Raw genomic sequence first — 14,053 nt, 5'->3', positions numbered from 1 at the left:
GGGATGTGCCCTGGAATGACAGACCTTGTCCTGAGCCCCTTCTAGTCTCTCAGTGTTCTGCAATGCACTGGGTGGTTGTGTTCCAACAGATGCTACCTACTGTGATCCTTGATCCAGAAACAACAGAGCTTGCCAGTCATGGACTGAAGCCTCAGGAACTATGAGCTGAAATAAATCATTCTTCCTTTTAAATAGTTTGTCCTGGATATTTGGCACAGTGACAGAAAAACTGACAAACACATCATCTTAGGACTGTGATACATACTGGTTTAGTCCGAAATTTTTCTGTTGCCTTCCTCCCTCAGTGTTTATATCCATCCATCCATCCATCCATCCATCCATCCATCCATCCATCCATCCATCCATCCATCCAGTCTTAGTCCATAATTAGTTAGACCAGTACAACTTTTCTGTTTATACAGTATATGACGCTGTATTAACAAGGTCTAAAACAGGATTTTAGCTTCAACACTTTTTTCATTTATGTATTGCAGTAGTGGGGCATGCCATTGTATGCTTACACAGAGGTCACTTTGTGGGTCCCAGGGATTGAACTAAGGCTGTCAGACTTGGCCTCGAGTGTCTTCATCTGCAGCGCCATCTCACCAGCTTTGGTGCCAGAAAGAAATATTTTTATATTAAACTCATGGTTACCGGTTATATCTCATGTGCTGCAAACCTGAGGGTCTTTTTATTTAATACAAACAATTTTTAAAAAAGTAGCACTTTGTCCCTATCTCAAACTAATTGAGATAGGATCTTGGGATGGAACATGGGCATTGTAATGCTTGGGGGTAGGTATTGATTTTTACAATTTTAAACCATTTCCCAGTGATTCTCCTATATATTTGTATAACCACAGTAAAGTTAGTTGGTTAATACTAACCCTCCTTTAGACATTAAGTAGCCAGTAGGTTAGTAGGTTTCTTAAGTTCATTGATAATTTGGTTAGTTTATTTATATAAGGATTTTTTTTTTTAAAAGACAGAATCCCATATAACTCTGGCTGGCATCAAACTCACCAGATAACCCAAACTACCTTCAACTGGATCCTTCTACCTCTGATTTCTGAGCACTGAGATTATAAGCATGTGTCACCACATTTGGTCATACATAAAGAATTTTTTAAATAGTATCTAATGGACATTTACTTTTAAAATGTTACTATTGAATTGAATGTAAGTAATAGCTGTATCATCTTATTTAGACATGTTAAATGTTTATAGCTTATTGTTAAGATTAAAGAATATTTATAAAATTTCTGAATTTGTCTTATTCTCTAAACATAATCTTTGAAAAGATTTGAGGTAGCACCAGAGCAAGCTTTTAATAATTATATATAAGTTACATAATAATAACTACCATAGATATAAAAAAGTAAAAGCTGAGGAAATCTGAGTACATTATGGACTTTAACTAATAATGTATCATTATTACTAATTATTAATTGTGATTAACTGTTATATAAGATGCTCATGATAGGAAGTGGGAGGGGGTGTATGGGAACACTCTGTACTATCTTTGTCACCTTTTGGTAAATTTAAAACTATTTTAAAGTGAAAATTTTATTTTAAAAGAAAATAGATACCATAAGGTTTTATGCAGCTGCCAGAAGCTAAATGTAGATTCAGTTCTGAGGTTTTCTGGAGTTCCAAGGATAGGATAGAGGAGAACATAATTTCAAAGTGCACATGAGAGGGATATGGAAATGGCTCAGGAGTAAAGGTGCTTGCCATGCAAGCCCGATGGCCTGCGTCTGATTCCTGGAACCTAAGTAAAGGTGGAAGGAGAGCTAACACTACAGAGCTGTTCTCTGGCCTGCTGTGCACAGGTGCTGTGTCATGTGTTTCCATACACACACAATATTAATTGTTTATTTAAATGTGCACGAGGCAGATATATACGAGTTCCTCAGGAAGATCAACTTTGAGCAAGAAATAAAAGAAAAGCTTTCCTTTGGCTTCTATGAAAAGTATTTAGTTTGTGTGGTGGATAGGATCTCTAACAGCAGTTTCCCAGAAAGCGTGAGACACTGAGTTTAACAAGGTTGCTTCCTATGATCCAAGGAAGCAATCTAAAATGCATTACTGTGACCCACAAGTGTCCTATCTGGTTCTATGTTGATTTCATCTCCTGTACCGTCCACTTGCATGCTGGCTCCAGTCACTTTGCCTTCCTTTCTGTGTCTAAGTCTAGAGGAGCTTGAACTAACATTAGAGCTTTGCTCTCTGCCCCTTTCTTGAACCATAGATGTGTCCTTCAAGTGACCTTCTGAATACCCAATTTAAAATAACCATTCAGTTACATTATATTACATCATCCTATTTTGTTTCTTTCTATAACACTTGTCACTATCTAATATTTTGTGAATGTTTGTTCTCTTTTGTTTTGTAGAAACAAGTTCTCAATATGCTGCCCAGGCTGTCTTTGAACTCACAACCAATTTAGCTGAGATTACAAATATGGGCCACCATGCCTAGCTCTGGAATACAAATCTTTTGAGATCAAGATTTTTATTTATTCATTTTTCTACTGTTTTATATCTAGTATCTAAAATATACGTGACCTTTATACATTTACTGGCTCACAAATGAGTAGGAATACATACATTTTTACCTTCAATCTTATATGAAGCCTAAGTATTGTTTTTGAGGAGAAAGAACAAATCAACCTAGTTTGCTTCTTTATGTAGTGATTTTTGTTTGTTTTCCTTTAATTCTCCTGTGGGCAGACTGTTTTGTCTCTCCAGCTGCTCCCCAAATAACCACACAGAGACTTAACATTAATTATAAATGCTTGGCTGATAGCTTAAGTTTGTTTTTAGCCAGCTCTTATAACTTGAATTAACTCATTTCTGTTAATCTGTGTGCTGCCCTGAGGCACGTTTACCTCATGTATGTACTTCCCATCCTGCTCACTCTGCATCTCACGGCATCTCCTCAGACTCCTGTGACTCCACCCTTCTTCCTCTCAGCGTTCCCTCTGCCCTGAAAATCTTGCCTGGTTATTGGCCAGTCGTCACCTCTCTATTAGCAATAAGAGTACTGCATCTTTACAGTGTACAGAAGGATTATTCCATAGCATTCTCCTTTAGAATATAACATTTCACCTGCTGCTTAGATGATCGGACACTTTGTTTGTTGTATTTTATAATGTTGACGTTGTAATTTGATACTTTATTTTGATGTGACAAGTAGCTTTCTTTAAAATGAGTAAAACAAATGAGACAAGATCATAATTTTAAAGTTCTTATGTTTTTATGACATTATATTGTTTTGATGCCCAAGGCCTGACAAATTATTGATTGTATTTGCTTTGCGGGAGGACACTAAGTTTCTTTTGTGCTTTTATATGTTTGATATGTCTCCTTTCAAAGATGTGCAAAGTATAGGTATGGATTTGAAAGATCACATGTGAGTTGTTAGGTTTTGCTCTGTTTTGTTTTTTCTGTCTAGTTAAAAATTTAAATGATACTGAATTAAGATAGAAAGAATAGTCATTTTCCTTTGCACTATTTAGTAATGCATTCCTCTTGATGGGGAACATACTTAGCTAACCTTAGCTAAATACAGCTAGTTCATTAGTTTAATACAGCTATCCGAATTGATATAAGTAACTGTCTACCAGATTATTCTGTGTTTTTCTAATGTTTTTTTTCTTTAATCTTACCACCTCTCCAGTCTTATACATGGGTTTTGTTGGAACATTTTGCCTTCGATCTGTTTATTTTTGATTAGCAGATGTGTTACAGTTTCCCTAAGCTCCTTAGGATTGAGCTCTTAGTGGTGCTGAAGATAAAAGTATGCTTGTAAATAATTCATTCTGATTATCTGCTTGAATGAACAGAGTCCACTTCAGGCATTTTCTTGTGTCTCACCTCTGTCCTTAGATCTTTGTTGTTTTTAATAGATGTGAGCTTTTTTTTTTCCTCTGAAGATTGAACTGCATTTCTAAAATTCATGAAGTAGTTTCTGAATCTGTAGGATTACTGTCAAGTGTACATCCATAATATGTTACTTTTTCATGATGTGTATAATCTGGTCTTGTAGTCCCCATTTCCTTTTTTATTAGGTTGTCTCATTATCTTTGAAAATTGTTTTCATAGGTTTTATGACCCAGGAAATAAAATCTTTGACATTTGTAAAAGAAAGCTGTATCAATGTGCTGGCTTTTAAGCTGGGCAACTGCAAAGAGTAGCTCCTCCTGTTTGGGTTGGTGTTATTTTGTCATTATGTTTTCAAAAATCCTTTTGCTTGAGATGAGTTTGTTATAAGAGAAGACTAAACTAGAGAGTGGTAATGGAATTCTCAGATTATTTCTAACAACTTTTTTTGAAAACCATGAAGAAATAAATATGACTAAGAATTGGAAATTGAAATAAAAGCCAAACCATCTATTGTCATTTCTTTAAGAATTTTTAAAAAACCTTTCATTAACTCCATTAGAAAGGATATAAAATCCTGATTGATACCTGGAGTCATGAAGTAGAGTTAAGGGTATGCCTTATTTTCCTTATCTCATGTTTATATTGGAAAAGGACTGCATATTTATTTAATTGCAATGTTAAGTGACAGCTTGTAGATGGAAACGATTTATTCCCTGGAAAACTGGGCTCATGTGTTCTTTGAAGATGCCACCAACCTCAGTGTGTTTTGTTAATAGAGTACTTCTAAAGAGCAAATAGCATTACTGTTCCAGCAGAAGAAATATCTACTCTTTCACAGAAAGTGAATTAGAGATAATTTAATGCTCATTCTTAGACATTAGCTAATCATATAAATAGGTAACAGAATTCTATTATAAAAAATAAATGCAACTCAGTAGACTATAGATGGGATGCTGGAGGAAATGAAATGTTTCTAATGCAGGTTTTTAATCTTGGTGATCCTGCAGAGTAAAGTACCTTAGTATATCATATAGAATCACCATTAATCATACAGTGCTGTTTCTTAACTTATAAGAACAGCACAGAAAAGACAGCATTAAAAATGTGTACTTGCATGTAAGACAAGTAGTCATTTAGAAAAATATAGTGAGTGAATAGGATCTACTATATGATAAAAATGTTACAAGCACCATTTATTTGCCACCAGTACAGAATTTACATTAAAAAAATTCTAGCTGGGTGGTGGTGGCACATACCTTTAATCATAGCACTTGGGCGGCAGAGTCAGGCAGATGTCTGAGTTTGTGGCCCACCTGGTCTACAGAATGAGTTCCAGGATAGCCAGGGCTATACAGAGAAACCCCATCTCAAAAAACAAACAAAAATCTAGGACTGGCAAAATGTCTCAGCAGGTGCCATGCAACTCTGATGACCTGTTTGGTCTCCATAATCCACAGACAAGTTAAAGCAGAGAACTAACTCCTGAAAGTTGCCCTCTGACCTCCATGTGCATGCTATGGTATGTACACATGGACACATCACAGGTATACACACAAATAGCAATAATTTTAAGTATCCAAATGCTGGCATTATCTAGAATAATGTAGCAGCTATGATAGTTACTATTAGTTCTCAGTTTGCCAGAAATTAGAATCACCTGGGAGGTGGGCAATGGACATGTCTATGGGGGACTATTTATATTACATTATTAAATGTAGGAAGCCCTATCTTGTTTGTTTTGAGATAAGGTCTCACTATGTAGCCCTGCCTGTCCTGGAACTCACAGAGATCTGCGTCTGCCTCCTGAGTGCTAGGATAAAAGGCATGCACCACTATGCCTGGCTGAGAAGAACCATTTTAATTGTGTACATAACCTGAGCTGTGTAAATGGAGATAGGGAACTGAGCACTAGATTACTTGTATTCATTCTTCTTTGTTTCTGATTGTGGGTGTCTTGTGACCAGCTCTCTCAGGCTCTATTGGCTGTGACTACCAGGCTGTGCAAGCCTGTAACCACAGCAGATAGAAGTGTGAACTAAAATAAATCCTTTCTCCCTTAAGTTGTATATGTCAGAGTATTTTATCCCAGAAATGGGAAAAGAAGCTAAAATAGCAAGTCTATAGTTGTTGTGAAGTTTGAACCATGTTCACTGAAACATATGACTTGCATTAATGCTTTTATTTTCAATATTTATATTAAAAATTCATACACAAATGAAGCTACAGTCAATACCTGATTTCTGCCCCCCATTTCCCCCTTTCAATCATATGCTTAGATGCTTTTTGGCCCCATGGTGTAGAGGAATCTAACATTTAGAACTATCAATAACAGGAAGATTAGGGAAAAAACTTTTAGATTGAAATGTCTCCCTCAGTGTATTCTTAAGCATGTTCTCTGTGGATGTGGTTGTGCTAACTGGATGTCTCCTGGAATAATTGTTACAGTTTGGTGTGGATAACACACAGGTTGGTATCTTCAAACAGGTCACTTGCCACCTGCAAAGCACCAGTTGGCCTGCTTTGTTTTGAAGCCTTGAGCAGTTTTTCACACCAGAGACTGGAAGTGAATTTGTGAATTTTGGGGCGTGTCACAGTAGCAAGCCTGTAAGGCGCAAGTTTCCTCGCCCTCCCCTAGAGGGAGCACTCTTGCTAGCAGCTTTTGCCGCCAGTTTGCTGGATGCTTTCCTCTGGTGGGTTTGCAGGCAGTGTGCTGTGCAGCAACCACGATACAGAGTCCTCTTCACCCCATTTCTCCTTCAGCTCGAGCTTGGTGAGCTAGAGGAAGCCTTGGCTTAGGGAGTGTCAGTGGCTCTGAACACACCCTTCGTTTCAGAATTGTTTGAAGGAGGGTCATGAATAAAGAAGGATTAACTATAAAACATTAAATAATGAAATGAACAAGCAAACACAAACCTTGGGAAGTATTGGTGTAGACAGCACAGTAGAGAAAAAGGACAGACGAATGGATGTGGTGGCTTCAGGTAAACTTTCTGTGCTGGCACTGACAAACAGCTACTACACGCCAGTGGTGATGTGTTTGAAGGGACAACGGAGCCTGAAGACGGCTAGTGCGGGACATTCCCTCAAAATCATTGGTTATCATACTTTAAAGCTCATTTACCAGAACTTATTCTTAAAATAGATACTCCTTCAAAATAATTTCTTGTAGCTGCTGTGAATTTTACCACAAACTGGATGGCCTAAAACAATAGAAATTTATTTTCTAACAATTCTGGAAGCTGCACATACATGGCAATCAAGGTTTTTCTTCCCTTGCTTTATATTAATATTGCTAGGTATTCATGAGAGTGGCCTAGCATTAGGTCTGTTAATTAAGAGGTACAGAGTGATTCTGTTCTGTTGATCCTATCTGCACTCATTAGCTAGAATTCTGTAAAGAGAAATTTACCTTTGTCAGTGGATTATTCTTAGACATGGATTTTCTAAGAAATGTAATGCAATTGTTTGTTCCTTTGTCCTTATTTAAAATTTTAAAAGTAATTTTAGCTATCTAATATTTCTCCCAAATTAATAGTGAAAGATTTTATTTTTAAAGTATTTTTTTTAACAAATCCATATATCTAAGCATCTTTAGTATGTTTTGGTCTAGTGTGATTTTGCATCTATTAATTATCAAATTCTCAACCTTGGCCAGTGGGAGTCCCTTTTAGGTCGTTCCCAAAATCCTTTTGATATAATCGTAGTTGTCTTCGATAGCTTTTCTGTGTGATGACAAACTGATCACACTTATTTCTAGTCAGGGACCCAGGTAGACCTTGCCATTTGATCATAGAATCTTGGCTCTTTTAGTGGCTTTCAGGAAGGTTTTCTTCCTTTAGAAACTGCATACTGGGCATCTTTTTTAATGTGTCACTGTTGTTGGGCTGTTCATTGAAATGAAATACATGCATATATACCTGAAAACATACAAAGATAAACACATGCAAATCTTTTTTAAAAACAAAATGCTTTATTTGTTAAATGTTGGGTTCTTAGTAAGTCCACTTTGGATTTGAAGACTCGTGCTTTGCTTGAAATGTGATAGTTTTTAGGTTGAGTAAGATTCTCTAGTGTAGCAAGCACAAGCTCAGCTCCTTAGGACTAGACTATTGAGGCTAGGGATCCATATTGATTCAGTTTCCATTTTCTTAGTCATAGGGTGAGAGGTGAAACATTGTTAATCGCTTAGGAGATTGAGTGGCAATTTATGCTTCCTGATGAGAAGCTGACCTGCTGTATGTTTGTTACAAGAGGTGCAATCAGTGGGATTGGAAAAGGAAATTGAATTTATATTGGTGTGTTATCACGTGCAATTAATTTTGCATATACACCAGAGGCACATGCATCTTTTTTCCAGGTTGAAATATCTACAATCTGACATAGTGTGATAGATACATTTTAGAGTTCTGTTCTATAATCACTGTTGCAATTTTAGAATATGAGTTCTCATTAGGTTTTTTTATAAAGGAATGCTTTTTGTCATTACAATGGGAAAAATAAATAGTTGTGTGCATTTCTTTTACAAAAACTAGATCAGAATAAGATAATTTGTGTGATAAAATGTATTATTGTCATTTTTGTAAGAAATAAAAGTACAGCTCTCTGTGTTAGTAAAATATGTCATTATCTTTTAAGACTCGAGTGACTTGCTTCAAAAATGTGATGATTCACTTATGACATGGTAAATTATGTTATGATAGAAAAAGTTAAGAAACAAAATAATATTATAGATTAGGAAGATATATATCTTCATAAGCATTTTACCCAGTGACCACAAAATCATCTTTTTTTTTTTTTTTTTTTTTTTTGGTTTTTTGAGACAGGGTTTCTCTGCGTAGCTTTGCGCCTTTCCTGGAGCTCACTTGGTAGCCCAGGCTGGCCTCGAACTCACAGGGATCCACCTGGCTCTGCCTCCCGAGTGCTGGGATTAAAGGCGTGCGCCACCACCGCCCGGCAAAATCATCTTATCTTTATAAGTGAAGTAGTAGTGAGAGAATGCTTAGTAGAGGAGATGGGATTTTAATCCGGTCTTGAAACCTAGCTAACATTTTTACACAACTCTGAGAAAGGACCTTCTAGGCACAGAGAAACTATACAAAAACCATAGTTGTAACATCAGCACTTGGGAGACTGAGACAGGAAGATTGTGAGTTCAGGGTCAAACCTCAACCGGACTGTGTCTCAAACAATTGTAATTAAGAGGTGGGTTACAACAAAACAAAACTATCATAAGTAAGCAAATTAGTAACTATGGAACTTATCAAATCATTTTGTTGCCTGTCATATTAACTTTGTCTTTATGCTGTTATATCTTATTAAACAGATATGTGTTTCTGTAGAAATAATTGTACTTTTGGCATAGTTAGTATAATCCTTGGCTTCTGTACTGCTTTCACATATTCTGAGAATGTAAACACCACAGTTGTGATCTTTGGGCAAACCAGTGACTTTTGTCTTTTTAGCATTCATGCATGCTTTGTTCTGTTTTATAGAATGCGCTTTCTCTGGAAATGCTACTAGCAACTCCTACTCCTTTGAGACCCAGCTTAAAGTCATGTCCTTTCATATCTTTAAGGAGTTTATGGTGAACTGTATCACCATATATTTTTTTAATGCAACTTATGTTACATAATGTGTAGAGAGACCAGAAAAATGAATGAAATTATAGTGTACAGTTACATGTGGTGGCCCAGGTCTGTAATCTCAGCCCATTAGAAATGGAGGCAAGAGAATCCTGTTTTGAAGCCAGCCTGGGCTACAGTAAATAGAGAGCTAGCCTGGAACTTCATCCAAGACTATCTAACCTAGTTTCTTCTTCAAAAATGGTCTTAGATCATTTATGGCACATCAATCCCTAAACAAAGTGACAGGCAAAGCCTGGAGAACTGCAAACCATTACCCAAACCTTTAGATTAGGCTACCTCAGAGAAGTCTTTATATTCCTATCCCTGCGCGCGTGCGTGTGTGTAGGTGTGTGTGTGTGTGTGGTGTGTATATGTATGTATTTTGATTTTTTTTTTTTTTTTTTTTGGTTTTTCGAGACAGGGTTTCTATGTGTAGCTTTGCGCCTTTCCTGGAACTCACTTTGGAGACCAGGCTGGCCTCGAACTCACAGAGATCCGCCTGGCTCTGCCTCCCGAGTGCTGGGATTAAAGGTGTGCGCCCCACCGCCCGGCTGTATTTTGATTTTTTTAAGATAGGGTTTCTCTGTATAGTCCCCGCTGTCCTGGAACCCACTGTGTAGACCAGGCTGGCCTTGAACTCAGAGACTTTGCCTGCCTCTGCCTCCCGAGTGCTAGGATTAAAGGCGTGCACCGCTTACATAGTGAAAATCACTAGTTGGTAGATGAGAGAGGAAGTGGTAGAAGCACGCAGTGATATATTCCACATATGCAATGCTGTCCTAGAGGTTCAGTTTTGAGCAGTGCCAGGGAATGCTCGGCGTTTTGCGGGAGCTACAGAATGGATTGGGTTGTGTTGGCACCTACTGCTCACGTTTACTTGACTGTGTCCCCGAGAAGACTGTCAGCCTATTGGGTGTGGCAGTGGTGTAATTTAAACTTCATTATGCCTCCTTTGGTTTGTGTTGAGGCCATAATAACTGTCAACTAATTAATTTTATTGATCAGCAAGGCTCCTGATGGGATTTAGGAGATCTTTTGCTCCAAGACTAGTAATTACCCTGGCTTCTCAAACCTTTTGTTCTGGGAGTGAAGTTAAGCTTTAGTCCTAGAAGGTCACAACATTTTTTTTTTTTTTTTTGGTAAGAAATATGAGACACTAAGGAGCCAGACTGAGGCGTTTGTAAGTGGGCTTACTCTCACCAGGTTCTTCCAGTACACTCGACACTGCCTTCAGTGCAGGGCTTTCATGGATTACTACAGCCATTACTGTTACTGCTGCTTTTCAGACCTGTTCCTGTCTCCTGAATAGAACTGTGAAGAAGTAATGCTCTTGTTATATAAGCTCCTAGAATTAGTGTGGCTATGTGATGGGTGTCTGTTGTCGTATTCCTTGACATGTTAGGTGTCATTAAGGGTCTATTCCTGCTTTGTCAGAGGTTTCATGAACACTGTATGTTGGACATGCTCAGATGTTCTTCTTGTGCTTAACTGGGACAGTCTTAAGTAATTTTTTTTTTCTTTTTTAAAACATGAATTAAATTTATTGATACATCTTTATTTTTCTGCAAAATGCTTTATTTTCATTTGGTTTAGGTTTGGGATAAGACTCTAGAGTGATTAAAAAACTGCCCAGCTGATTGTGGTGGTGCAGATCTGTAATCCCAGTACTTGGAAAGCTGAGGCAGGAATGGTTTGAGGATAGCCCATATGATGTAGTAAGACTCAGTCTCAACAAAACTTAAAAAGGTAAAAAAATGCTTTCTGGGGGTAGAGGGACACAGCAGGTAGAGGGGAGCTCAGGAAGAAGCCCTGACACTAGAGATGCAGAGCAGCTTCTCAGAGGTCACTGGGCTCTGGAGGCTCTTATCCTTGCCTGGGAGAGAGCATTTCTAACAGGTGTCTGTCTGACTGGGGGCTGTCAGTGTGTAGGGGTGAGCCAGATGGTCATGTATCTTCCTGTTGAGTTTTACCTTTTTAATCTAGGAAGTCACAGAGATTGGGGTCTAGGTGGACAGACCCCAGGGTATGGATGTTTGACAGGGTTGAGGTTCTTCAGGCCATGTTGGCTTTTGGGGTACTGAGGGTTTTGACTCATCTTGAGAAAGTGCCTGAACATCCCTGAAGAGGGCACAGCTGCTGCCCTGGTTTTGTATGCTGAAGAGGTGTTTGGTACCCTTGTGCTTTAGTTCCAGAGAGTCTGGGAGGTCATGGTTATTGGATAATAGGTCAACCAGAGGTATGAATACACACCCACATCTCAGGTTGTTTGCATGAGGGGTGTGTGTGTGTGTGTGTCTGTCTGTCTGTAAAGCATATTGGTCTAGTTTTATGTTGTTTTGCTTTTAATTCCCCCTTTTTTGAATTGGGTTAATGTTGGTGGCTTAAATGAGTTGGGATTTCCCCTCCATTTTGTGTTTTAGAATTTTTTGTAGAGAAGTGTTTCCCTTAAATGTTAAATTTCTAATGAACCATCTGGCCTTGTAGTTTTCTTTAAATAAGTGCTTTCCCCCTCACCGGTGCCACAGGCACTCTGTACACCCGAGCTGCACCATCCAGTCTCTCTGTCTTTTCCTTCTTTTTTTTTCTTTTTTGGCAGGATTTTACTATGTAGCCCATATTCACAGTCCTCTTGCCTCTACCTCCCTTTCTAAATGCTGGTTTTACAGGCATGCGCTACCACAGCTGGCCTCTTACTGTCTTTTTAATGCCTCTAAGATCTGTAGTTATAGATCTTGTTTCTTGTTGTATTGGGTATTTGTGCATTATCTTTTTTTCCATCTAAGTATGAAGAAAATGTTACGAGTTTTGTGGATCTTGTTAAAGTATCACATTTTTATATCATCAGGTGTTTTTTGATTTTTGCTCGTTATTATTTACTTCCTTGGATTTTACTTGCCCTTCTTTTCCTATTTTTTTCAAGTGTAAGCTTTTGTCTACGTTAAAAATTCTTACTTTACGTGGCTCCCTCTGCATGTGCAAAGTCCACGCTTCATGCCTGATGCTAAATTGGTAAGCATTCAAGGCTGAGTGGCACAGAAGGTCAACTTGGGTCTCTTTGGTTCTTCTCTCTCTGGAATTAGGTACTTCACCTCTAGTTTTTGCTCTTTAAAATAGTTATTTGCTACTTTGAAGCAGATGCCTAAAGTAAATTCCACTCTCTGGTTGTAACCATGGCAATGCTAGTTGGGCCTCTACCTACTCCTTACCTGGAAGTAACCCTTCTAAAACAGATGAATTTTGAGCTTTCAGCAATTTGCTCATCTCCTAGCAGTTTATACTGGTTCACAAAAGCAAGTCATGTGATTTTTGACCCAATTTTCTTCTGAAGTTGGTTTTCCTAATTGACTGGGCAAATGCTGGAGGCATGTCATTTCAGGTCAGAACCTTCAAGCCTGTCAGGTTCTGCTTATGGAGGATAAAATGTGAGATACGTGAAAATATAATTAGCAGAACTCGTAGCTAACTGAACACATTCTATTCAAAGATTATTGGCAGTTCCATGGCAACCAAAAGTGTTTTTATCCAAGTGTATGCTTTAGAGCTACCTGAGGATTGTTAAAAATGTCCAAGGACCTGAATCCCATGCTATACTCACTGCACCAGAATCTTGGAGACCAATTGGGAAATGTTTCTTTAAAAATGCATTTGTAGAAACAGTGATGGGAACTTCTAGCTAAAATGATGAGTTGAACTCACTGTAGTCTCTGAGCCTTCTCACACAAGCTTGTGGTCATTATCTACATTTCCTTTCAACCTTATATTTAGTGTTGGTTGCTGTGGGATGTCTTTCTGTATGCTGTGAATATGTGTTGCTTTGATTGGTTGATAAATAAAGCTGATTTGCTGTGGGATGTCTTTCTGTATGCTGTGAATATGTGTTGCTTTGATTGGTTGATAAATAAAGCTGCATTGGCCTATGGCAAGGCAGCTTAGGGGCAGGTGGAAATCCAAGCAGATAGACAGGAAGAGACTGGAGAAGCAGAGAGATGCCAGCCTGCCGCCCAAGAAACAACATGCCAGCAGACCAGTAATCCATGGAACATATGACAGACCATAGATTAATAGAAATGAGTTAATTTAAGTTTATAAGAGCTAGCTAGCAAGAGGCCTGCCATAGACCATACAGTTCGTAATTAATATAAGCCTCTGTGTGTTTACTTGGGTCTGAGTGGCTGCAGGACTGGGCCAGACACAGGAAAACTTCTGAATACATTTTGCACCCACCTCAGGGCCCAGGCAGGACACAGGAAAACTTCTGACTACAGTTGGTTGCTTGAAATTAGTTATGATGAGATTATTTCTATCATAGAAATTGATAATGTCTACAGACTAGTCTGTCATTTTGGAGAACAATTACTAGCACAATATTAGTTAAATTGAATAAGATTGAATAGATGCGTAGTTATAAAAGCCTGAAGTAATGAAGAATGAAAACATGGTTATATATAATTTAAAGATGTCTAGGAATTTAGCTATTTCCTTGGTATGAGCCAGAGTAAAATCCTAGTCATTGGTACATAGTAAGTTTTACAGAACAGCAATA

The 14,053-nt window shown here is 38.0% G+C and overlaps 1 protein-coding gene across 2 annotated transcripts in view; it reads left to right on the top strand.

Annotated features, from left to right (window-relative positions):
- Xpr1 (xenotropic and polytropic retrovirus receptor 1) overlaps positions 1-14,053 on the top strand; it is a 164,011-nt gene that overhangs the window by 31,529 nt on the left and 118,429 nt on the right. The gene's annotated exons all lie outside the window — the stretch shown is intronic.

The sequence above is a fragment of the Peromyscus maniculatus genome, chromosome 11 (assembly GCF_049852395.1).
Source record: "Peromyscus maniculatus bairdii isolate BWxNUB_F1_BW_parent chromosome 11, HU_Pman_BW_mat_3.1, whole genome shotgun sequence".
NCBI lineage: Eukaryota > Metazoa > Chordata > Mammalia > Rodentia > Cricetidae > Peromyscus > Peromyscus maniculatus.
The sequence above is the reverse complement of the archived record's forward strand: the minus strand, read 5'-3'. Positions and strand labels throughout refer to the sequence as shown.